Below are 26,570 nucleotides of genomic sequence, written 5' to 3' on the forward strand. Positions count from 1 at the left end.
CAAAAAAATTACGGAGCTCCTCTATGCAGAACCCACAGCTAGCCACGCTGTACAATAAGCAGACACGGATTCTACCTGACATGTGCTCATCCTCCCTTCTGTGCTCCGTTTCAGTCTGTGCACCTCTGCTCCTGCCCCCTTTTCTTCACACTGTATATATATCTGCCAGTCACCAGTTTCCAGGTCCGCTTTGTGTATGTCTCCATGTTCTCCCACAGACCCCAGTGTATATGTCTCCATGTCCTCCCACAGACCCCAGTGTATATATGTCTCCATGTCCTCCCACAGACCCCAGTGTAAATATGTCTCCATGTCCTCCCACAGACCCCAGTGTAAATATGTCTCCATGTCCTCCCACAGACCCCAGTGTATATATGTCACCATGTCCTCCGACAGACCCCAGTGTATATATGTCACCATGTCCTCCGACAGACCCCAGTGTATATATGTCTCCATGTCCTCCCACAGACCCCAGTGTATATGTCTCCATGTCCTTCCGGCCCAGTCACCAGTGTATGTCTAAATACAAATATATATATATATATATATATATATATACATACACACACACACACACACACACACACACACACACATATATATATATATATATATATACACATATATATATATACATACACACACATATATATATATATATATATATATACATACACACACACATACATATACACACACATACATTAAGTCATCATCTGTGAGGTACCACTTTCTCCATTAATATTAAAGAATGAGTAAGCACATGTATGCATATGTATTAGTCATCACTAATAGGTACACTTTACTTAGAACAAGTTGGTGCATTTGTGGGATTCTAAATGGTTTATTTTGCCTATATTTGTAGAATATAGAAGGGATAACTATATTAAAATATTCTTATTACAGGACCCCATAGTGCTATTAGAAGTCCCCACCTACTGCACACCCACAGGTTGAATAACAGTTTAAGAGCATGAAGCTAACACTTGGTGCTGGAGCGGACAGAAGAGGTTGCAGTTGTAGCCACTGCTCTGTAGATACTTTAATTTAATTAGCCGCTCTAACATTTATTTATGCCTACAGATCTGAGACGCAGTCACAATTAACAGGAGGAATGAGGGGGGAGGAATCTCTCAGTGTTTAAAGAGCGGTGCAGGAGATGTCTCGCTAAAGGTTTGTGCGACTCTCGAGATGCCAGCTTTCTGCATGTGTGAGAAGCTCAGGCATAAATAAAAGGGTGTGAGGCAGTTTTAATTAAACCAATACATCTGTGCCAGTTACCATGTCAGACTTCCGCTTGACACGCTCGGGCACACGGAATGAGCTGTCTGATTTTTACCCATTTGAAACCAGAAAATGCAGTACATGTGCTGCTGACCTCATAAGTTATAACTTACATAATAAAATTACTGAATGTGAGTTTTGCATATTTCTACAAACACACTAGGGGGTAAATGAACTAAGCTCCATGTTTGCCTGAATAGGAATCTCAGGAGTGTTTGGTAAATTCCTGTGTGTGAAAGTGTTGGATCGCATAGAACTACAAAACATGGGTGATCATGCAGATACAACCAAATACACCATTGGCCAAAGTCGGACGTACTTTCCATAGGAAACACCGAAATGCAGGAATTTACCTTGGACCAAAATACCAACTACCAACCCCCCCAAGAGCAACGTGTTAAGAGTAGCATGATCAGATCAGTGAGATTGGTGCACTGCGTCTCTGTATTAAGGAAACCCCGAAACATAACTAGCCCCGGGCTGTTTGAGGAGGTCCTGGTTCAAAAAATAAATAAATAATAAGAATTTACTTACCGATAATTCTATTTCTCGTAGTCCGTAGTGGATGCTGGGAACTCCGTAAGGACCATGGGGAATAGCGGCTCCGCAGGAGACTGGGCACAAAAAGAAAGCTTTAGGACTACCTGGTGTGCACTGGCTCCTCCCCCTATGACCCTCCTCCAAGCCTCAGTTAGGATACTGTGCCCGGACGAGCGTACACAATAAGGAAGGATTTTGAATCCCGGGTAAGACTCATACCAGCCACACCAATCACACCGTACAACTTGTGATATGAAACCCAGTTAACAGCATGATAACAGAGGAGCCTCTGAATAGATGGCTCACAACAAGAACCCGATTAGTTAACAATAACTATGTACAAGTATTGCAGACAATCCGCACTTGGGATGGGCGCCCAGCATCCACTACGGACTACGAGAAATAGAATTATCGGTAAGTAAATTCTTATTTTCTCTGACGTCCTAGTGGATGCTGGGAACTCCGTAAGGACCATGGGGATTATACCAAAGCTCCCAAACGGGCGGGAGAGTGCGGATGACTCTGCAGCACCGAATGAGAGAACTCCAGGTCCTCCTCAGCCAGGGTATCAAATTCATAGAATTTTGCAAACGTGTTTGCCCCTGACCAAGTAGCTGTTCGGCAAAGTTGTAAAGCCGAGACCCCTCGGGCAGCCGCCCAAGATGAGCCCACCGTCCTTGTGGAATGGGCTTTTATTGATTTAGGCTGCGGTAATCCTACCGCAGAATGCGCCAGCTGAATAGTGCTACAAATCCAGCGCGCAATAGACTGCTTAGAAGCAGGAGCACCCAGCTTGTTGGGTGCCATCAGGATAAACAGCGAGTCAGTTTTCCTGACTCCAGCCGTCCTGGAAATAAAATTTTCAGGGCCCTGACTACGTCCAGCAACTTGGAATCCTCCAAGTCCCCAGTAGCCGAGGGCACCACAATAGGTTGGTTCAAGTGAAAACCTGAGACCACCTTTGGGAGAAACTGAGGACGAGTCCTCAACGCTGCCCTATCCATATAGAAAATCAGATAAGGCCTTTTACATGACAAAGCTGCCAATTCTGACACACGCCTGGCCAAGGCCAAGGCCAACAGCATGACCACTTTCCACGCGAGATACTTTAGCTCCATGGTTTTAAGTGGCTCAACCCATGCGACTTTAGGAAATCCAACACCACGTTGAGATCCAAAAAGTGCCACAGGCGGCACAAAAGGAGGCTGAATATGTAGTACTCCTTTAACCAAAGTCTGAACTTCAGGCAGTGAAGCCAGTTCTTTCTGGAAGAAAATCGACAGAGCCGAAATCTGGACCTTGATGGACCCCAATTTGAGGCCCAAACGTCACCCCTGCTTGCAGTAAGTGCAGGAATCGACATAGTTGAAATTCCTCCGTCGGGGCCTTCATGGCCTCCCACCAAGCAACAAATTTTCGCCAAACGCGGCGATAATGTCTTGCGGTGACATCCTTCCTGGCTATGATCAGGGTAGGGATGACTTCCTTCGGAATACCCTTTTCCTTTAGGATCCGGTGTTCTACCGCCATGCCGTCAAACGCAGCCGCGGTAAGTCTTGGAACAGACAGGGTCCCTGCTGCAGCAGGTCTTGTCTGAGCGGCAGAGGCCAAGGGTCCTCTGCCAGCATCTCTTGAAGTTCCGGGTACCAAGCTCTTCATGGCCAATCCGGAACCCCGAGTATGGTTTTCACTCCTCGCCTTCTTATTATTCTCAGTACCTTGGGTATGAGAGGTAGAGGAGGAGACACATAAACCGACTGGTACACCCACGGTGTCACTAGAGCGTCCCCAGCGATCGCCTGAGGGTCCCTTGACCTGGCGCAATATCTTTTCAACTTCTTGTTGAGGCGGGACGCCATCATGTCCACCCGTGGTCATTCCCAACGGTTTACCCGCATTTGGAAAACTTCTGGATGAAGTCCCCATTCTCCTGGGTGTAGGTCGCCCATCGGAGAATCCTTGTGGCTTCTGCCATCGCCATCCTGCTTCTTGTGCCGCCCTGTCTGTTTACATGGGCGACCGCCGTGATGTCGTCTGATTGGATCAGTACCGGCTGGTTCTGAAGCAGGGGCCTTGCTTGGCTTAGGGTATTGTAAATGGCCCTTAGCTGCAGAATATTTATGTGAAGCGAAATCTCCTTGGAAATTTCTTCCCTGTGTGACTGCACCCCAGCCCCGAAGGCTGGCATCCGTGGTCACCAGGACCCAGTCCTGTATTCCGAATCTGCGGCCCTCTAGTAGATGAGTCCTCTGCAGCCACCACAGCAGAGACACCCTGTTTCTTGCTGACAGGGTTATCCGCTGTTGTATCTGTAGATGGGACCCGGACCATTAGTCCCACAGGTCCCACTGGAACGTCCTTGCGTGGAGTCTTCCGAATGGAATTATGCTTCGTACGAAGCTACCATTTTTCCCAGGACTCGTGTGCATTGATGTACCGACACCTGTCCTTGTTATAGGATGTCTCTGACTAGAGATGACAACTCCTCAGCTTTTTCCACTGGAAGAAACACTCTTTTCTGGTCTGCGTTCAGAAACATTCCCAGGAACAGAAGACGTGTCGTCGGGACCAGCTGTGACTTTGGAATATTGAGAATCCAGTCGTGCTGTTGTAGCACTTCCCGAGAGAGTGCTACCCCCACTACCAACTGTTCTTTGGACCTCGCCTTTATCAGGAGATCGTCCAAGTACGGGATAATAAAAACTTCCTTCTTGCGAAGGAGTATCGTCACTTCGGCCATTACCTAGGTAAAGACCTTCGGTGCCGTGGACAACTCCAACGGCCGCGTCTGGAACTGATAAGTGACAGTCCTGTACCACATATCTGAGGTACTCCTGGTGAGGGGGGTAAATGGGGACATGCAGGTACGCATCCTTGATGTCCAGGGAGACCCTGTAATCCCCCTCGTCCAGGCTCGTAATAACCGCCCTGAGCGATTCCATCTTGAACTTGAATCTTCTGATATAAAAGTTCAAGTATTTTAATTTCAAGATGGGTCTCACCGAACCGTTTCGGTACCACAACCACTGTGGAATAGTAACCCCTTCCTTGCTGAAGGAGGGGCACCTTGACAATCACTTGTTGTGATTATAGTGTTGAATATCCACCAACACCGTCTCCCTGGCAGAGGGAGGTGCCGGTAAGGCAGATTTTAGGAAACGGCGGGGGGAAGAACGTCTCGAACTCCAGCCAGTACCCCTGAGATCCTACTTGAAGGACCCAGGGATCCATGTGAGAGAGCCCACTGTCCGCTGAAATATCTGAGACGGGCCCCCACCGTACCCGGGTCCGCCTGAGCAGCCCCAGCACCATGCTGTGGACCTACCGGACGCAGGGAGGACTTCTGCTCTTGGGAACTAGCTGTGTGTTGCAGCTTTTTCCTCTACCTTTGCCTCTCGGCAGAAAGGATGAGCCTCTAGCCCTCTTGCTTTTCTGGGGCCGAAAGGACTGTACTTGATGATACGGTGCTTTCTTTTGTTGTGGGGTAGCCTGTGGCAAAAAAATCGATTTCCCAGCAGTAGCTGTGGAAACGAGGTCTGAAAAACTATCCCCAAACAGTTTTACCCCCTTATAGGGCAACTTCCATGTGCCGATTCGAGTCGGCATCGCCTGACCATTGCCAAGTCCATAACCCCCGTCTGGCGGCAATGGACCTAGCGCTTATTTTTTGATGCCAGCCGGCAAATATCCCTCCGTGCATCACGCATGTATAAGACCACGTCTTTTATATGCTCTATTTTCAGCAAAATATTGTCCCTATCCATAGTTATTTTCCGACAGGGAATCTGACCACGCAGCGGGAGCACTGCACATCCATGCCGAAGCAACGGCTGGTCGCAATATAATGCCCTAGTGTGTGACCATATCTTATAGGGTAACCTCCTGCTTTCTATCAGCAGGTTCCTTCAGGGCGGCCGTATCCGGAGACGGTAGTGCCACCTTTTCTGATAAGCGTGTAAGCGCTGTATCTACCCTATGGGGTGTTTCCCCGCGTGACCTATCCTCTGGCGGGGAAAGGGTACGCTGCCAATAACCGTTGTAGAAATTATCAATTTCTTACCGGGGGAAGACCACTCTTCCTCACACACCTCATTTAATTTCTCAGATGCAGGAAAAACTACTAATAGTTTTCTCTCACCAAACACAATACCCTTTTATGTGGTACCTGGGGTATAATCATAAATGTGTAATACATTTTTCATTGCCTCAATCCTGTAACGGGTGGACCTATTTGGAGGGTACACCAGTCTCATCGATGTCGACACTGGAGTCAGTATCCGTGTCGACATCTGTGTCTGTTATCTGAGGTAGCGGGCGATTTTAGAGCCCCCCATGACATTTGAGACGCTGGAACAGGCACAAGCTGAGTAGCCGGCTGTTCCGTGTCGTCGACCTTTTATGTAAGGAGTTGACACTTTCACGTAATCCTTCCATAAGTTCAACCACACCGGTGTCGACCCCGCAGGGGTGACAACATATTTACAGGCATTCGCTCCGCCTCCACCTCATTATCCTCCACATACCTGTCGACACAGCCGTACCGACACACAGCACACACACAGGGAATGCTCTGATAGAGGACAGAACCCCACAAAGCCCTTTGGGGAGACAGAGGGAGAGTATGCCAGCACACACCAGGGCGCTATATATCACAGGGATAGCACCTATAAAAAAGTGTTTTCCCTTATAGCTGCATATATATTGTATACTGCGCCTAAATTGTGCCCCCCCTCTCTTTTTAACCCTTTCTGTAGTGTATTAACTGCAGGGGAGAGCCAGGGAGCTTCCCTCCAACGGAGCTGTGAGGGAAAAATGGCGCCAGTGTGCTGAAGGAGATAGCTCCGCCCCTTTTTCACGGACTTTCCTCCCGCATTTTTATGGATTCTGGCAGGGGTTAATGTACATCCATATAGCCCTGGGGGTTATATGTGATGTATTTTTGCCAGCCAAGGTGTTAATATTGCTGCTCAGGGCGCCCCCCACCCATCAGTGACCGCAGTGTGAGGTGTGCATGAGGAGCAATGGCGCACAGCTGCAGTGCTGTGCGCTACCTTGATGAAGACTGATGTCTTCTGCCGCCGATTTTCCGGACCTCTTCTTGCTTCTGGCTCTGTAAGGGGGCCGGCGGCGCGGCTCTGGGACCGGACTCCGAGGCTGGGCCTGTGTTCGATCCCTCTGGAGCTAATGGTGTCCAGTAGCCTAAGAAGCCCAAGCTGGCTGCAAGCAGGCAGGTTCGCTTCTTCTCCCCTTAGTCCCTCGATGCAGTGAGCCTGTTGCCAGCAGGTCTCACTGAAAATAAAAAACCTAAAACTAATTTTTATCTAAGAAGCTCAGGAGAGCCCCCTAGATTGCACCCTGCTCGGTCGGGCACAAAAATCTAACTGAGGCTTGGAGGAGGGTCATAGGGGGAGGAGCCAGTGCACACCAGGTAGTCCTAAAGCTTTCTTTTTGTGCCCAGTCTCCTGCGGAGCCGCTATTCCCCATGGTCCTTACGGAGTTCCCAGCATCCACTAGGACGTCAGAGAAAAATAAATACAGGTAAAAAAAAAAAAAAAAAAAAAGACATGAGGGCCCCCATCTTTTTACAAACAGCATTGTGCTGTACTAGCAGACGGGGTCACGTGGCCGAAGCATTAACCCCCATTACTAGTTAGCCCAGACTAGGATTTCCTGGCGAAGTGCCCCCCCCCCCCCCCCCCCACCTCCTCTAGAGCACCCATGGCCTGTGCTGAAGCCCAGGGCTATTGGTGCAGAGTTGGTAGCTTTCAATCAGTTGGTTTTTGAGAATAATATTTTACATAAGGACTACAGGTCCTAGTAAGCCTCCCCTGCATGCTGTACTTGGAGAACCACAAGTACCAGCATTGAAGGCATTAAGGGCTCGCTGGTACCTATACTTCCCCAGAAAACCCCTGCCTGGGCTGACTAGTTAGGGAGAGTTAATGCTTTGGCCATGGGATCTCGCCAAGCGTGTCCTTACTAGGGTGACCAATCCCAGAATCTGGATCGGTGGGATCCCAGGATTTGGGGCCAAAATTACTGGGATTTGAATCCCGGGATTGGAGGTTCCAATCCCAGGAATTTAGGTTTGCCCTGCGCATGCGTGGTTTCATTTCCGCGGGCAGCGCTGAGCACACGGCTCAGACGTTGCCCGGCTGTGCACTGCGCCGCGTGACATCAGAGGTCACGCAGTACAGCCCCACCTTCAGCCACGCCCACGCAGCAGTACTCAGTCTATCCTGTGTGCCAGTGCCAATAAAAGTGGGCTGCGGGAGTCGGGACGGGAGGAGGACGGACCCCTACTCCAGCAGACCAGTGCCACTGCTTGACCCTGTTGCTAAAGAGGAGGACTGGGTGCGTTTATACATATGATTATGGATAAATATATATTTTTTTATTATTTCTGCGTTGCTTATGTGCGTGTGTGTGTGTGTGTGGGGGGGGGAGGGGCCTGTGCTGGGCCATTAATGTTATTACATTTTATACCTGTGATGTTGAGGCCCTGGCCGAGACCTATCTTAACACCACGATTAAAACATTCATAATCCAGCAAAGGCCCACAGGTTTTTTACCTGTGAACCTGTGCTGCTCGGCCGTGCATAAAAAATATATCTTCATTAACCAACTCAATCCCTGGATTGAGAGTTTATCAAGAAGAGTTTTTCAAAAAACGCCCGGGATTGGCCTCTCTAGTCCTTACCACCCTGCTGGTTCAAAAAATACAGGGGACCCTTATGTAATTTCTTCACCATTGTTTTAGAACCAGGACCGGTCTAAGAGCCCAGTGCTGGTTATGCTTGTGGGGCAGTGGTTCTCAAAAGCGGTCCTCAAGGCACCCCAACCATCAAGGTTTTAGGTATAGCCATGGCTCAGCACAGATGGTTAAATCAAACTGACTGAGGTGCTAATTAAGTCACCTGCGGCAAAGCATGGGTAAACTTAAAACCTGGACCATTGGGGTGCCTTGAGGACCGCGTTTGAGAACCTCTGTTGTGGGATGGGGGTGGGGGGAGACACCACACCATCTTTTTTTTTTTTTTTTTACTTGTAAAACACTGCACACAAACATAAGACTGCACGGATTTCACTGATCTGTGCCGGTTTTATGTCCGGGACTGTTTGACACCTGGCGCATACACAAAAAACCAGCTGCATACACCAGCGGAAAACACGGTATCATAATACCAGTGTATGATTTTGTCCGAATGATCGCATCAGTGTTTAATCTTGGTCAAACACCAATCTAAAAAGGTACATACACACGGTGAGGTGTACTTACGATTTTGACTATATAGATTGGTGTAGACCATAGATTGTTGTTTTAAGCTGTAGACACCAAGAAATTATGTCCACAGCTCAGTGTATGTGGGCTTATGTCAAGCTCCGACTGCTCCTTCACAGAAGCACATTATAACTATCAACGGTTATAATATTGAATGGTTTTGAGGAGATGACTACTAACCATTGCACCACCTGATTTGATGTCAGAAGCCCAGCTTCAATGCTGATCTTCCAATGTCCATCATTAGAAAATACACGCAGGACAGTCCTGCTGAAGCATTAATAACAAATACCATAGCACATATTAGTGTAGTAAGAGACAATGCTATGACCCAATTCTTTTTACAGTGGTGCTTGAAAGTTTGTGAACACTACAGAGTTTTATATATTTCTGCTGAAATTTGCCCTAAAACTACCTCAGATTTTCACAGAAGTCATAAACGCAGATAAAGAGAACCAAATCAAACAAATAAGAAACTAAAGTAGACATGCTCATTTTTTTTTATTGAGGAAAATGATCCAATATCATATATATGCGAGTGGCAAACATAGGATTTTAATACCTACCGGTAAATCCTTTTCTCTTAGTCCGTAGAGGATGCTGGGGACTCCATAAGGACCATGGGGTATAGACTGGATCCGCAGGAGACATGGGCACTTTAAGACTTTAAATGTGTGTGAACTGGATCCTCCCTCTATGCCCCTCCTCCAGACCTCAGTTATAGGAACTGTGCCCAGGGAGACGGACATTTAGAGGGAAAGGATTTTTGTTAAACCAAGGGTGAGATACATACCAGCTCACACCACAACACACCGTACAACATGGCTTTTAACTAAACACCAGTTAACGGAATGAACTAAAATCAGCAACAGGCTGATCTTAACTGAAACACAACCTTCGTGTAACACAAGCAATAACTATTAACAAGTACTGCAGCTACAGTCCGCACTGGGACGGGCGCCCAGCATCCTCTACGGACTAAGAGAAAAGGATTTACCGGTAGGTATTAAAATTCTATTTTTTCATATGTCCTAGATGATCCTGGGGACTCCATAAGGACCACTGGGTTTATACTAAAGCTTCATAACGGGCGGGAGAGTGCGGATGACTCTGCAGCACCGATTGAGCAAACATGAGGTCCTCATCAGCCAGGGTATCAAACTTTTAGAATTTTTCAAAAGTGTTTGAACCCGACCAAGTAGCCGCTTAACAAAGTTGTACCGCCGAGACTCCTCGGGCAGCCGCCCAAGATGAGTTCACCTTCCTGGTAGAATGGGCCTTCACCGACTTCGGTAACAGCAATCCAGCCGTAGAATGAGCGTGCTGAATCGTATTACAGATCCAGCGAGCAATAGTCTGCTTGGAAGCAGGATTTCCAATCTTGTTGGAAGAATACAGGACAAACAGAGCCTCTGTTTTCCTAACAAGAGCCGTTCTGGCTACATATATTTTCAAAGCTCTGACCACATCGAGAGACTTTGATTCAGCCAAGGCTTCATGTGAAACGAAGAAACCACCTTTGGCAGAAATTGTTGACGAGTTCTCAATTCCGCTCTATCCACATGGAAGATCAAATAGGGGCTCTTGTGAGACAAAGCCGCTAATTCCGACACCCGCCTTGCGGACGCCAAGGCCAAAAGCATGACCACTTTCCAAGTGAGAAATTTCAACTCATCTTTTTGTAAAGGTTCAAACCAATGTGACTGAAGGAACTGCAACACCACGTTAAGGTCCCACGGTGCCACTGGGGGCACAAATGGAGGTTGGATGTGCAGCACACCTTTCACGAACGTCTGAACTTCTGGAAGGGAGGCCAATTCTTTTTGAAAGAAAATTGATAAGGCCGAAATCTGCACCTTAATGGAGCCTAACTTTAGGCCCGCATCCACACCTGCTTGCAAAAAATGGAGAAAACGACCCAGCTGAAATTCTTGCATAGGAGCCTTCTTGGATACACACCAAGACACATTTTCTCCAAATACGGTGATAATGCTTCGCCGTTACCTCTTTTCTAGCTTTAAGTAGTGTGGGGATGACTTCACCGGGAATACCCTTTCGAGCTAGGATTTGGCGTTCAACCGCCATGCCGTCAAACGCAACCGCGGTAAGTCTTGGAACACGCACGGCCCTTGCTGTAACAGATCCTCTCTTAGAGGAAGAGGCCAGGGATCTCCTATGAGAAATTCCTGAAGCACTGGGTACCAGGCCCACCGTGGCCAATCTGGAACAACGAGTATCGCCTGTACCCTTGTTCTTCTTATGATCCTTATCACCTTTGGAATGAGTGGAAGTGGAGGGAACACATAGACCGACCGAAACAAGCACGGTGTAACCAGGGCGTCCACCACTACTGTTTGCGGGTTCCTCAACCTGGAACAATATTTCTGAAGTTTCTTGTTGAGGCGAGACGCCATCATGTCTATTTGAGGAATTCCCCAATGACTTGTCACTTCTGCAAAGACCTCTTGATGAAGACCCCACTCCCCTGGATGGAGATCGTGTCTGCTGAGAAAGTCTGCTTCCCAGTTGTCCACGCCTGGAATGAAGACCGCCGTCAGAGTGCTTGCATGTCTTTCCGCCCAGCTGAGAATTTTTGTGGCCTCCGCCATCGCCGCTCTGCTCCTTGTTCCGCCCTGGCAGTGTATGCAAGCCACTGCTGTAACGTCCGACTGAATCAAGACGGGCCGGCCGCGAAGAAGATGTTCCGCTTGTAGAAGGCCGTTGTAGACGGCCCTTAATTCCAAAATGTTTATGTGCACACAAGCTTCCTGGTTTGACCATTTTCCCTGGAAATTTTCCCCCTGTGTGACCGCTTTCCAGCCTCGGAGACTTGCATCCGTGGTTACCAGGATCCAATCCTGGATCCCGAACCTGCGTCCTTCTAAGAGGTGAGAACTTTGGAGCCACCACAGGAGAGAAATTCTGGTCCTGGAAGATAGGCTTATTTTCCGGTGCATGTGTAGGTGAGATGCGGACCACTTGTCCAACAGGTCCCACTGAAAGACCCTGGCATGGAACCTGCCAAACGGAATGGCCTCGTAGGCCGCCACCATCTTCCCCAGCACCCGAGTGCATTGATGAATCGACACTCTTGCCAGTTTCAGAATCCCTTTGACCATGTTCTGGATTTCCAGAGCTTTTTCCACTGGGAGAAAAACTCTGTAGTTCCGTGTCCACAATAATGCCCAAGAATGACAGCCGTGTTGTCGCAACCAACTGTGACTTCGGCAAATTTTGGAGACAACCATGTTGTTGCAGAATTGTCAGGGAGAGCGTAACGTTTCTTAGTAACTGCTCCTTTGATCTCGTCTTTATCAGGAGATCGTCCAAGTACGGGATAATTGTGACACCCTGCTTGCGCAGGAGCACCATCATTTCCGCCATTACTTTGGTGAAAATCCTCGGAGCCGTGGAAAGACCAAACAGCAACGTCTGAAATTGGTAATGACAATCCTGAACAGCAAACCTCAGGTAAGCCTGATGTGGAGGATATATGGGGACATGCAAGTAGGCGTCTTATGTCGACTGACACCATAAAATCCCCCCCTTCCAGACTGGAGATCACTGCTCGGAGATTCCATCTTGAATTTGAAACTTTTCAGATATAAATTGAGGGATTTTAAGTTCAGAGTCGGTCTGACCGAGCCATCCGGCTTCGGGACCACGAACAGGCTTGAGTAAAAGCCTTCCCCCCGTTGTGACGGGGGTACCGTGACAATGATTTGATGTTGACACAGCTTTTGTATTGCAGAGCATACTATATCCCTTTCCGGAAGACAAGCTGGCAAGGCAGATTTGAAAAATCGGTGAGGGGGCACGTCTTGAAATTCCAGTTTGTACCCTTGGGTCACTATTTCTAGTACCCAAGGATCTAGGGCCGAGCGAGCCCAGACCTGACTGAAGAGTTGAAGACGTGCCCCCACCGGTGCGGACTCCAGCAGCGGAGCCCCAGCGTCATGCGGTGGATTTGGTAGAAGCCAGGGAGGACATCTGCTCTTCGGAGCTTGCCACAGCCGGCGACCTTTTTCTCCTTCCCCTACCTCTAGTAGCAAAGAAGGCGGACCCTCGTCCTTTTTTGAATTTATTAGACCGAAAGGACTGCATCTGATAATGGGGCGTTTTCTCTTGTTGAGCAGGAACATAAGGTAGAAAAGTTGACTTATCCGTGGTAGCTGTAGATACCAGGTCCGCGAGGCCCTCACCAAACAAGACACCACCCTTATACTTAGAGAGTCAGCATCACCATTCCATTGAGGAGTCCATAATGCTCTCCTAGCCGAGACTGCCATGGCATTGGCTCTTGATCCCAAGAGGCCAATATCTCTCGCAGTCTCCCTGAGGTAGACTGCAGCGTCCCTGATATGACCCAGTGTCAAAAGAACGCTATCCCTATCCAGGGTATCTAATTCAGATGACAAGTTTTCTGCCCACTTTTTAATCGCACTACTCACCCATGCCGATGCCACGGCAGGTCTGAGCAGCGTACCCGTAGTGATATAAATAGATTTCAAGGTAGTTTCCTGCCTCAGATCCGCAGGATCCTTTAGAGCTGCCGTGTCAGGGGACGGAAGCGCCACCTTCTTGGACAACCGTGCTAGAGCTTTGTCCACAGAGGGTGTTGACTCCCACTTTTCCCTGTTCTCCGAGGGGGAACGGATATGCCATAAGAATCCTCTTGGGAATCAGTAACTTTTTGTCAGGAATTTCCCAAGCCTTTTCAAAAAGAGTGTTCAGCTCATGAGAGGGAGGAAACGTTACCTCAGGTTTCTTTCCCTTAAACATACAGACCCTAGTATCAGGAACAGCCGGGTCTTCCATGATATGTAACACGTCTTTTATTGCCACAATCATGTACTGAATGCTCTTAACCAGTTTAGGATTCAATCTGGCATCAGTATAGTCGACACTGGAGTCCGAATCCGTGTCGGTATCTGTGTCTGCTATCTGGGTAAATGACCGCTTCTGCGACCCTGAGGGGGTCTGAGTTTAGGATAAAGCATCTTCCATGGATTGTCTCCACGTTTGGTTTTGGGCCTCAGATTTATCCAACCTCTTATTTAATAAAGCCACATTTGCATTCAAGACACTCCACATATTTACCCAATCAGCAGTCGGCGGTGCCGACAGATTCACTCCCATACTCTGTTCTGTCCCCACTCCAGCTTCCTCCTGGGAAGAGCATTCCGCCTCAGACATGTCGACACACTCGTACCGACACCCACTATCACACTGGGCTATAGGGGACAGACCCACAATAAGGCCTGTCAGAGAAAACACAGAGGGAGTTTGCCAGCTCTCACCCAGCGCCTAACCCGGTCCGACACTGATATACATTGCCTCTGACCTGCAGCGCTTTTAATATATATATTAATCAACACCAAATTAGCTGTGCCCCCCCCCCCCCCTCGCTTTACACCCTGCTACTTGGACAGTAGGAGGAGGCCAGAACCAGCGTCTCTGCAGCTGCTGTGAAGAGAAAATGGCACTGATTAGAGCTGTGAGGGCTAAGCCCCGCCCCCTGAATGGCGCGCTTAAGTCCCGCGATTTTTTTATACTGGCGGGGGTCTGTATACAGTGCCTATGTACTGTATACCCTTATTGGCAGGTGTAAACAGAGGTTTATTGCTGCCCAGGGCGCCCCCCCTGCAACCATGTAGTGACGCTTGTGTGTGGGAGCAATGGCGCGCTACCTCCGGGACAGTGAAGTCTTCTGCCGTCTTAACTAAAGTCTTCTTTGCTTCGGTTACTCACCCGGCTTCTTTCTTCTGGCTCTGTGAGGGGGACGACGGCGCGGCTCCGGTAACGAGCAGCTAGGCTATACCAAGTGATCAGACCATCTGGAGCTAATGGTGTCCAGTAGCCTAAGAAGCAGAGCCTTTAACTCACAGAAGTAGGTCTGCTTCTCTCCCCTCAGTCCCACGAAGCAGGGAGCCTGTTGCCAGCAGTGTTCCCTGAAAATAATAAACCTAACAAAGTCTTTTTCAGAGAAACTCAGTAGAGCTCCCCTGTGTGTGACCAGTCTCTCTGGGCACAGAATCTAACTGAGGTCTGGAGGAGGGGCATAGAGGGAGGAGCCAGTTCACACCCATTTAAAGTCTTAAAGTGCCCATGTCTCCTGCGGATCCCGCCTATACCCCATGGTCCTTATGGAGTCCCCAGCATCCTCTAGGACGTATGAGAAAGTATGTGAACCTTTGCTTCAGTATCTGGTACGAACCCCTTGTGCAGCAATAACTGCATGTAAACATTTTCGGTAATTGTTGATAGTTCTGAACATCGGATTGGAGGAATTTTACACCATTCCTCTGTATAAAACAGTTTCAACTGTGTTTCCTCCCAAGAACTGCTTGCTTCAGGTCCTTTCACAACATTTCGATTAGATTAAGGTAGGGCTTTGGCTTGACATTCCAAGGGGTATATTCAATTAAAGTCGGATCCATTCCGACATGTATTTGTCGGAATGGATCCGACAACCCCTATTCAATCCCATCTTAGTTCGACTTTTTCAAGTCGAATTGAGATGGGACGCAGAGGAGAAGGGGGGCGAGCCGCGGGGAGACCAGCGGGGGACAGCCGGTGGGCACACAGGAGAGATCAGCGCTACAGTAGCGCTGCAGCTGGATGTCACTCAGCCGCCCGACCTCACGGCAGCTTCCATCCGGCTCCAGCAGCGTGCTGGAGCTGGGTGGAAGCTGCCGTGAGGTCGGGCGGCTGAGTGACATCCAGCTGCAGCGCTACTGTAGCGCTGATCTCCCTGTATGCCCGCCCGCCGGCTGTCCCCCCCTCCCCCCCCCTCTCCTCCTCTGGGTCCGCATCTCAGTCCGACATCTTTTTGATGTGGGACTGAGATGGTCGAAAAGGGGGCCAGACCGTTTTCAACACAAGCACGTGGATCGGCAGCTATTCCGCCGATCCACGTGCTTTTCGACAAGTCGAATTCATCGACTGGTCGAAAAATTTAGGGATATATTGAATAGGTCGAATCAGGATTCGACCTTAAAAAAAATCGAAAACTGACGTCTTTTCGACAGACGGCAGTTTCCGACCTCAATTGAATATACCCCCAAAACTTAAAAAAAAAAAAAGTATGCTTATTTAACCATTCTTTGGTCGAATGACTTGTGTGCTTTGGGTCGTTGTCTTGCTGCATGACCCACGTTCTTGAGATGCAACTCACGGACAGATGTCCTGACATTTTCCTTTAGAATATTCTGTTATAATTCAGAATTCATTGTCCCATCAACTATGGCAAGTCGTTCTGTGCCAGATGCAGCAAAACAGGCCCAAACCATGATACCGCCACCTTGTTTCACAGATGGTATGGAGACCGCCTGTCACATAACCGACGGCTACATCACACCCCCTCTAAATGCCGACTAGCAGGGACTATTCCCACTCGTGGGTGTTCACGACACCCATAGCCCGCAAGGGTCTTGTTGCTTTCCCCCCATCATCATTCCACAGCCGGGATCCCCAGTGGTGGTCACGCATACCGAACCCATTCCAATAGCCTTCTGGCTTGTCCAGGTGATTTTAGCAAACTGAAGACAAGCAGCAATGTTCATTTTGGAAAGCAGAGGCTTTCTCCTTGCAATCCTGCCATGAACACCATTGTTGTTCAGTGTTCTCCTAATGGTGGACTCATCAAATATTAACATTAGCTAATTAAAGAAAAGCTTTCGGTTGCTTACAGGTTACCTTGGTCCCTTTGTGACCTTGAAAACTAATAGACGCCTTGCTCTTGGCGTGATCTTTGATGTACACCCAACTCCTGGGGAGGGTAATAATGGTCTGGAATTTCCTCCATTTGTACACAATCTGTCTGTTGAATGGTGGAGTCCAAATTTTAGAAATGGTTTTGTAACCTTTTCCAGCCTGATGGTTGAAAATGTGTTCAATCCTGCTTGCTACCCGAGCTGAAATACCAGGTTGCTAGACCCAGTATAATTTCAACTGCCTCTTTCAGACTGCGCCGCAACCTGGGTTGCTGTGCGTTCCCGTGGAATAACCTGGGTTATTGCTGGCTGTCTGAAATGGGCATTAGTCAGCAAATTATTGAAATTTCCCCTTAAAGCATTTTCCTTTTAAGAAGTCAACTGACCTGCACATACTTTTTAACCATCATTCGCTGCACTGAACATCAAGTTTGATGCCTTCAGTGCTCTATGGGAATAGTCATTACAGATGGAGCCAGCGTTATCTTTGCTGGCTGAGGCACAGGCGTGCACTACCGGCGTGACTAGGCAGACGGATCGCCTAGTCACGTCGGGAGTGCACGAGCCGCTTCCCATTCAGAGCGTCTGTCTGGGAGCGCAGACGGGGACGCTCTCCATTAAAGTGAATGGGGAGCGAGACGCTCACAGTGACTGGGTGCGCCCAGGCAGGTGCGCCTAGTGACACAAACAGCCTGAATAACGGAGGCTCCATCTGTGTATACACTGTGCAAGAAAGCTTTAACTACTGTTAAGAGAGACTGTTTTGTCTAAGCGTTTAGTGTTTTACAACACCTGTCAGTATGAACCCTAAGAGGTCTATCTGAAAATGTATAATTTTATAGTATGCAAATGATAAATGTTACTTCAATGCCGATTGGTCGCCATGGAAAACTTCTCCAAAGGCTCACTTCTCCAGACTTTTCACTGCTTCATGAATAGACCCCTAAATATCACATTCCCAATGTGCTGTAAAAATAAGAATTTACTTACCGATAATTCTATTTCTCGGAGTCCGTAGTGGATGCTGGGGTTCCTGAAAGGACCATGGGGAATAGCGGCTCCGCAGGAGACAGGGCACAAAAAAGTAAAGCTTTACTAGGTCAGGTGGTGTGCACTGGCTCCTCCCCCTATGACCCTCCTCCAGACTCCAGTTAGGTACTGTGCCCGGACGAGCATACACAATAAGGGAGGCATTTTGAATCCCGGGTAAGACTCATACCAGCCACACCAATCACACCGTACAACTTGTGATCTAAACCCAGTTAACAGTATGACAACAGAAAGGGCCTCTTAAAGATGGCTCCTTAACAATAACCCGAATTAGTTAACAATAACTATGTACAAGTATTGCAGATAATCCGCACTTGGGATGGGCGCCCAGCATCCACTACGGACTCCGAGAAATAGAATTATCGGTAAGTAAATTCTTATTTTCTCTATCGTCCTAAGTGGATGCTGGGGTTCCTGAAAGGACCATGGGGATTATACCAAAGCTCCCAAACGGGCGGGAGAGTGCGGATGACTCTGCAGCACCGAATGAGAGAACTCCAGGTCCTCCTTTGCCAGGGTATCAAATTTGTAAAATTTTACAAACGTGTTCTCCCCCGACCACGTAGCTGCTCGGCAGAGTTGTAATGCCGAGACCCCTCGGGCAGCCGCCCAAGATGAGCCCACCTTCCTTGTGGAGTGGGCTTTTACAGTTTTAGGCTGTGGCAGGCCTGCCACAGAATGTGCAAGTTGAATTGTGTTACAAATCCAACGAGCAATCGACTGCTTAGAAGCAGGTGCGCCCAACTTGTTGGGTGCATACAATATAAACAGCGAGTCAGATTTTCTGACTCCAGCCGTCCTTGCAATGTATATTTTTAAGGCTCTGACAACGTCCAACAACTTGGAGTCCTCCAAGTCGCTAGTGGCCGCAGGCACCACAATAGGTTGGTTCAGATGAAATGGTGATACCACTTTAGGGAGAAAATGCGGACGAGTCCGCAGTTCTGCCCTATCCGAATGGAAGATTAGATAAGGACTTTTATAAGATAAAGCCGCCAATTCAGATACTCTCCTGGCAGAGGCCAGGGCTAGTAACATAGTCACTTTCAATGTGAGATATTTCAAATCCACCTTTTTCAATGGTTCAAACCAATGGGATTTGAGGAAATCTAAAACTACATTTAGATCCCACGGTGCCACCGGAGGCACCACAGGAGGCTGTATATGCAGTACTCCCTTGACAAAAGTCTGGACCTCAGGGACAGAGGCCAATTCTTTTTGGAAGAATATTGACAGGGCCGAAATTTGAACCTTAATGGATCCCAATTTGAGACCCATAGATAATCCTGATTGCAGGAAATGTAGGAAACGACCCAGTTGGAATTCCTCCGTCGGAACCCTCCGATCCTCGCACCACGCTACATATTTTCGCCAAATGCGGTGATAATGTTTCACGGTGACTTCCTTCCGTGCCTTAATCAAGGTAGGAATGACTTCTTCTGGAATGCCTTTCCCTTTTAGGATCTGGCGTTCAACCGCCATGCCGTCAAACGCAGCCGCGGTAAGTCTTGAAAAAGACAGGGACCCTGCTGTAGCAGGTCCCTTCTCAGAGGTAGAGGCCACGGTTCGTCCGTGAGCATCTCTTGAAGTTCCGGATACCAAGTCCTTCTCGGCCAATCCGGAACCACTAGTATTGTTCTTACTCTTCTTTGCCGTATGATCTTCAATACCTTTGGTATGAGCGGCAGAGGAGGAAACACATACACTGACTGGTACACCCAAGGAGTTACCAGTGCGTCCACAGCTATTGCCTGTGGATCTCTTGACCTGGCGCAATATTTGTCCAGTTTCTTGTTGAGGCGAGACGCCATCATGTCTACAATTGGTCTTTCCCAACGGTCTATTAACATGTTGAAGACTTCTGGATGTAGACCCCACTCTCCCGGATGAAGATCGTGTCTGCTGAGGAAGTCTGCTTCCCAGTTGTCCACGCCCGGGATGAACACTGCTGACAGTGCTATCACGTGATTCTCCGCCCAGCGAAGAATCTTGGCAGCTTCTGCCATTGCACTCCTGCTTCTTGTGCCGCCCTGCCTGTTTACATGGGCGACCGCCGTGATGTTGTCCGACTGAATCAACACCGGCTTTCCTTGCAGGAGAAGTTCCGCCTGGCTTAGAGCATTGTAGATTGCTCTTAGTTCCAGAATGTTTATGTGAAGAGACTTTTCCAGACTCGTCCATACTCCCTGGAAGTTTCTTCCTTGTGTGACTGCTCCCCAGCCTCTCAGGCTGGCGTCCGTGGTCACCAGGATCCAATCCTGAATGCCGAATCTGCGGCCTTCTAATAGGTGAGCCTTCTGCAACCACCACAGAAGTGACACCCTTGTCTTGCATGGAATCTGCCGAATGGAATTGCTTCGTAAGAAGCCACCATTTTTCCCAGGACTCTTGTGCATTGATGTACTGACACTTTTCCTGGTTTTAGGAGGTTCCTGACCAGATCGGATAACTCCTTGGCTTTTTCCTCTGGAAGGAAAACATTTTTCTGAACCGTGTCCAGAATCATTCCTAGGAACAGCAGACGAGTTGTCGGGATTAAATGGGATTTTGGAATATTCAGAATCCACCCGTGTTGTCTTAGCACCTCTTGAGATAGTGCTAAAGCTGTCTCCAGCTGTTCTCTGGACCTTGCCCTTATTAGGAGATCGTCCAAGTATGGGATAACTAATACGCCTTTTCTTCGAAGAAGAATCATCATCTCGGCCATTACCTTGGTAAAGACCCGAGGCGCCGTGGACAATCCGAACGGCAGCGTCTGAAACTGATAGTGACAGTTTTGAACAATGAACCTGAGGTACCCCTGGTGTGCGGGGTAAATCGGAACGTGTAGATACGCATCCTTGATGTCCAAGGATACCATAAAGTCCCCTTCTTCCAGGTTCGCTATCACTGCTCTGAGTGACTCCATCTTGAACTTGAACTTTTTTATGTAGAGGTTCAAGGACTTCAGATTTAGAATAGGCCTTACCGAGCCATCCGGCTTCGGTACCACAAATAGAGTGGAATAATACCCCTTTCCTTGTTGTAATAGGGGTACTTTGACTATCACCTGCTGAGCGTACAGCTTGTGAATGGCTTCCAACACCCTCTCCCTTTCGGAAGAGACGGTTGGTAAGGCAGACTTCAGGAAACGATGAGGAGGATCCGTCTCTAATTCCAACCTGTACCCCTGAGATATTATCTGCAGGATCCAGGGGTCTACCTGCGAGTGAGCCCACTGCGCGCTGTAATTTTTGAGACGGCCCCCCACTGTCCCCGAGTCCGCTTGAGAGGCCCCAGCGTCATGCTGAGGTTTTTGCAGGAGCCGGGGAGGGCTTCTGTTCCTGGGAAGGAGCTGCCTGTTGGTGTCTCTTCCCTCTTCCTCTGCCTCGTGGCAGGTACGACAAGCCCTTTGCTCTCTTATTTTTGTAGGAGCGAAAAGGCTGCGGTTGAAAGGTCGGTGCCTTTCTCTGTTGGGGAGTGACTTGAGGTAAAAAAGTGGATTTCCCGGCAGTAGCCGTGGCCACCAAGTCTGATAGACCAACTCCAAATAACTCCTCCCCTTTATACGGCAAAACCTCCATGTGACGTTTTGAATCCGCATCGCCTGTCCACTGTCGTGTCCATAAGGCTCTTCTGGCTGAAATGGACATAGCACTCATCCGAGATGCCAGTGTGCAAATATCCCTCTGTGCATCACGCATATAGATAAATGCATCCTTTATTTGTTCTAACGACAGTAAAACATTGTCCCTATCTAGGGTATCAATATTTTCAATCAGGGATTCTGACCAAACTACTCCAGCACTGCACATCCAGGCAGTTGCTATAGCTGGTCGTAGTATAACACCTGCATGTGTGTATATATTCTTTTGAATAACTTCCATCTTTCTATCTGATGGATCCTTAAGTGCGGCCGTCTCAGGAGAGGGTAACGCCACTTGTTTGGATAAGCGTGTGAGCGCCTTGTCCACCTTAGGGGGTGTTTCCCAGCGCGCCCTAACCTCTGGCGGGAAAGGGTATAATGCCAATAACTTTTTTGAAATTATCAACTTTTTATCAGGAGCAACCCACGCTTCATCACACACGTCATTTAATTCTTCTGATTCAGGAAAAACTGTTTGTAGTTTTTTCACACCATACATAATACCCTGTTTTACGGTATCTGTAGTATCAGCTAAATGTAACGTCTCCTTCATTGCCAAAATCATATAACGTGTGGCCCTACTGGAAAATACGTTTGAATTTCTACCGTCGTCACTGGAATCAGTGCCCGTGTCTGGGTCTGTGTCGACCGACTGAGGCAAAGGGCGTTTTACAGCCCCTGACGGTGTTTGAGGCGCCTGGACAGGCATTAATTGATTGTCCGGCCGCCTCATGTCCTCAACTGACTGTTTAAGGGAAGATAAACCATCACGTAATTCCACAAATAAAGGCATCCATTCTGGTGTCGACCCCCTGGGGGGTGACATCTGCATATTTGGCAATTGCTCCGCCTCCACACCAATATCGTCCTCATACATGTCGACACCACGTACCGACACACACCGCAAACTCACAGGGAATGCTCTAATGAAGACAGGACCCACTAGCCCTTTTGGGGAGACAGAGGGAGAGTCTGCCAGCACACACCACAAAGCGCTATATATACAAGGGATATCCTTATATTAAGTGCTCCCTTATAGCTGCTTTAATATATATATATATATAGCCATTAATGTGCCCCCCCTCTCTGTTTTACCCTGTTTCTGTAGTGCAGTGCAGGGGAGAGACCTGGGAGCCGTTCTGACCAGCGGAGCTGTGACAGAAAATGGCGCCGTGTGCTGAGGAGATAGGCCCCGCCCCTTTTTCGGCGGGTTCTTCTCCCGCTATTTTTCCAGTCAGGCAGGGGTTAAATATCTCCATATAGCCCCTATGGGCTATATGTGAGGTATTTTTAGCCTTGTATAAGGTTTATATTTGCCTCTCAGAGCGCCCCCCCCCAGCGCTCTGCACCCTCAGTGACTGCCCAGTGAAGTGTGCTGAGAGGAAAATGGCGCACAGCTGCAGTGCTGTGCGCTACCTTATGAAGACTGAGGAGTCTTCAGCCGCCGGTTTCCGGACCTCTTCACGCTTCAGCATCTGCAAGGGGGTCGGCGGCGCGGCTCCGGGACCGGACTCCACGGCTGGGCCTGTGTTCGATCCCTCTGGAGCTAATGGTGTCCAGTAGCCAAGCAGCAAATCCACTCTGCATGCAGGTGAGTTTACTACTTTCCCCCTAAGTCCCACGTTGCAGTGATCCTGTTGCCAGCAGGACTCACTGTAAAGAAAAAAACCTAAACTAAACTTTCTCTAAGCAGCTCTTTAGGAGAGCCACCTAGATTGCACCCTTCTCGTTCGGGCACAAAATCTAACTGGAGTCTGGAGGAGGGTCATAGGGGGAGGAGCCAGTGCACACCACCTGACCTAGTAAAGCTTTACTTTTTTGTGCCCTGTCTCCTGCGGAGCCGCTATTCCCCATGGTCCTTTCAGGAACCCCAGCATCCACTTAGGACGATAGAGAAAGGTACTTGACTAGAGCCGTCACTATGGGCTTGACTAGAGCTGTCACTAGCATTATTAATTATTTATTAACAGTTTCTTATACAGCGCAGCAAATTCTGTTGCGCTTTACAATATGTGACATAGGGGCAGATGCAGAGGCGTAGCCAGAACTTTGTGGGCCCCATAGCAACATTTTGAAGGGGCCCCAATCCCAATGCTTCTAGAGAGACACTTTTCTGCCACAGTTGTTAATTTTATGTCCTATAATAGTGCCCTAGTTCATTTTCTGAACCATAGAAGATCCTTATTTAATGTTATGTCCCATAGTAGTGCCCTAGTTTCTTTTATGAATTGCAGTAGTGCTTAAGTTCACCCTATGTCATATTTCAGAGCTGCCAGTACACATTATGCCGCACAGTATCCCCAATTGACATTATGATCTATGGTTCGCCCCATTCATATTGTGCGTCATTACAGTGCCCCAGTTCATATTATATATCATTAAAATTCTCTCCAGTTCATTTTAAACCGCACTACAATGAGCAGGTCCAGGGGCATGCCTAGATATATTGTAGGCCCCAAGGAAAAAAAGTTTGAAAGGACCCCTACGTACCACCCAATGGCGAAAAATGTATATAACACACAAACTGTGACATGGAAGGTGGGCCCCATAGCAGCTGCACTGCCTGCACTTATGGTAGCTACACCCTTGGGCAGATGTATTAAGCCTGGAGAAAGCATAAGGAAGTGATAAACCAGTGATAAGTGCAAGTGATAAATGCACCAGCCAATCAGCTCCTGTTAATTTATATATTGGAGCTGATTGGCTAGTACGTTTATCACCTTGCACTTATCACTGTTTTATCACTTCCTTATGCCTTCTTCAGGGTAATACATCTGCCCCATAATCTGGTTTAATTTAGATTTCTCTAACGTCCTAAGTGGATGCTGGGGACTCCGTAAGGACCATGGGGAATAGCGGCTCCGCAGGAGACTGGGCACATCTAAAGAAAGCTTTAGGACTAACTGGTGTGCACTGGCTCCTCCCCCTATGACCCTCCTCCAAGCCTCAGTTAGATCTTTGTGCCCGAACGAGAAGGGTGCACACTAGGGGCTCTCCTGAGCTTCTTAGTGAAAGTTTTAGTTTAGGTTTTTTATTTTCAGTGAGACCTGCTGGCAACAGGCTCACTGCATCGAGGGACTAAGGGGAGAAGAAGCGAACTCACCTGCGTGCAGAGTGGATTGGGCTTCTTAGGCTACTGGACATTAGCTCCAGAGGGACGATCACAGGCCCAGCCTGGATGGGTCCCAGAGCCGCGCCGCCGGCCCCCTTACAGAGCCAGAAGGCAGAAGAGGTCCGGAAAATCGGCGGCAGAAGACGTCCTGTCTTCAACAAGGTAGCGCACAGCACTGCAGCTGTGCGCCATTGCTCTCAGCACACTTCACACTTCGGTCACTGAGGGTGCAGGGCGCTGGGGGGGGGGCGCCCTGAGACGCAATAAAAAACACCTTGGATGGCAAAAAATGCATCACATATAGCTCCTGGGCTATATGGATGCATTTAACCCCTGCCAGAATACATAGAAAAACGGGAGATAAGGCCGCCGATAAGGGGGCGGAGCCTATCTCCTCAGCACACTGGCGCCATTTTCCCTCACAGCTCCGTTGGAGGGAAGCTCCCTGTCTCTCCCCTGCAGTCACTACACTACAGAAAGGGTTAAAAAAGAGAGGGGGGGCACTAATTACGCGCAGTATTAAAGATACAGCAGCTATAAGGGGAAAAACACTTATATAAGGTTATCCCTGTATATATATATAGCGCTCTGGTGTGTGCTGGCAAACTCTCCCTCTGTCTCCCCAAAGGGCTAGTGGGGTCCTGTCCTCTATCAGAGCATTCCCTGTGTGTGTGCTATATGTCGGTACGTTTGTGTCGACATGTATGAGGAGAAAAATGATGTGGAGACGGAGCAGATTGCCTGTAATAGTGATGTCACCCCCTAGGGGGTCGACACCTGAGTGGATGAACTGTTGGAAGGAATTACGTGACAGTGTCAGCTCTGTATAAAAGACAGTGGTTGACATGAGACAGCCGGCTACTCAGCTTGGGCCTGTCCAGACGTCTCATAGGCCGTCAGGGGCTCTAAAGCGCCCGTTACCTCAGATAGCAGATATAGACGCCGACACGGATACTGACTCCAGTGTCGACGGTGAAGAGACAAATGTGACTTCCAGTAGGGCCACACGTTACATGATGGAGGCAATGAAAAATGTTTTACACATTTCTGATAATACGAGTACCACCAAAAAGGGGTATTCTGTTCAATGAGGAAAAACTACCTGTAGTTTTCCTGAATCTGAGAAATTAAATGAGGTGTGTGATGATGCGTGGTTTTCCCCCGATAACTGATAATTTCTAAAATGTTATTGGCATTATATCCTTTCCCGCCAGAGGTTAGGGTGCGTTGGGAAACACCCCCTAGGGTGGATAAAGCGCTCACACGCTTGTAAGGGCTCTACCCTCTCCTGAGAGGGCCGCCCTTAAGGATCCTGCTGATAGAAAGCAGGAGGGTATCCTCAAATTTATTTACACACATACTGGTGTTATACTGCGACCAGCAATCGCCTCAGCCTGGATGTGCAGTGCTGGGTTGGCGTGGTCGGATTCCCTGACTAAAAATATTGATACCCTAGATAGGGACAGTATATTTTTGCCTATAGAGCATTTAAAAGATGCATTTCTATATATGCGTGATGCACAGCGGAATATTTGCCGACTGGCATCAAGTCTAAGTGCGTTGTCCATTTCTACCAGTAGAAGGTTATGGACACGTCAGTGGTCAGGTGATGCGTATTCCAAACGGCATTTGGAAGTATTGCCTTATTAAAGGGAGGAGTTATTTGGGGTCGGTCTTTCAGACCTGGTGGCCACGGCAACAGCTGGGAAATCCACGTTTGTACCCCAGGTCGCCTCTCAACATGAGAAGACGCCGTATTATCAGGCGCAGTCTTTTCGTGGACAAGCGGGCAAAAGGTTCCTCATTTCTGCCCAGTGACAGAGGGAGAGGAAAAAGGCTGCAGAAATCAGCCAGTTCCCAGGAACAGAAACCCTCTCCCGCCTCTGCCAAGCCCTCAGTATGACGCTGGGGCTTTACAAGCAGAATCAGGCACGGTGGGGGGCCCGTCTCAATGAATTTCAG

General features: G+C 48.5%; 1 protein-coding gene across 1 annotated transcript in view; it reads right to left on the bottom strand.

Annotated features, from left to right (window-relative positions):
* PSMB2 (proteasome 20S subunit beta 2) overlaps window positions 1-26,570 on the bottom strand; it is an 81,725-nt gene that overhangs the window by 37,012 nt on the left and 18,143 nt on the right. The window lies entirely within an intron of this gene.

Source organism: Pseudophryne corroboree, chromosome 2 (assembly GCF_028390025.1).
Source record: "Pseudophryne corroboree isolate aPseCor3 chromosome 2, aPseCor3.hap2, whole genome shotgun sequence".
Taxonomy (NCBI): Eukaryota; Metazoa; Chordata; class Amphibia; order Anura; family Myobatrachidae; genus Pseudophryne; species Pseudophryne corroboree.